Raw genomic sequence first — 958 nt, forward strand, 5'->3', positions numbered from 1 at the left:
CTATTGTAAATGGGATGGATTCCCTAATTTCTCTTTCTTCAGTCTCATTATTCGTGTATAGAAATGCAACTGATGAGCATTGATTTTGTATCCCGCCACATTACTTACTGGCTCTCGGAGATGGGTGTATGTTCCCAAAGTAGCGGTATGAAAATGCCGAAGTGGAACATGCTGCCTGTGCGGCAGACACCCCTTGGGAAAAGATCTTCCAATTCACATCTTCTGTAATGAAGAAGAAGTACTTGCAGAAGTGCAAGTGAAAGCAGAAGGAGAGGTCCTATCTAAGTAGTTGTGAGAACCAACTCAGTGTTGATAGAAGGCAACATCAAACCAACATCAGGACCAATGAACACACCCAAGTTTTCCAAAAAGTGTGATGAACCTTAAGGGCAATTTTCACAAATCTCAGTCAGAACACCGAATAGACACAATTCATTGTCCGTGTCAAATTCTCTTTAGAAGAAAAGTTTTTTTTCAAAAGTGTCCATGAATGAAGGCAAGGTGTCACCTGCTTACACTAGGAGAGAACACTCTATATAAAAGCATCTTGCCACATCTGGAAGTCATGGATTGGGGGATACTGAAATGGGGTCTGCAAAGATCAAAGATAATGCCCCTTTGCTTAACTACTTAAGAACACTACACAGAAAGCATCTCCTCAACTTTGGCGCCATCTGTCATGAGGAGGAAAGCCGTTTGAAAAGGTTTTGTGAAAGGAAAAGAAAGTGCCATTATTTAATCTGAAGAACCAAGTTTGTGCAGAGACAGCAACATCGATTAGTGTAAGGCACCAGTGTTTCCCAGTATGTGTGTTGAACACAATTAAACTGCCATAGACGAACTCCTGGGTAAGAAGAGGGTATGGAAAGGGTCCTCCTTCCTAACGCCTGTCACGATGATGGGATGCATGTTTCCGAGTGGGAATAAAAGCATAAGGAAAGGGCCATTAACCAGTCTT

The sequence above is a fragment of the Ursus maritimus genome, unplaced genomic scaffold (genome assembly GCF_017311325.1).
Source record: "Ursus maritimus isolate PB19 unplaced genomic scaffold, ASM1731132v1 scaffold_5, whole genome shotgun sequence".
NCBI classification, from domain to species: Eukaryota; Metazoa; Chordata; class Mammalia; order Carnivora; family Ursidae; genus Ursus; species Ursus maritimus.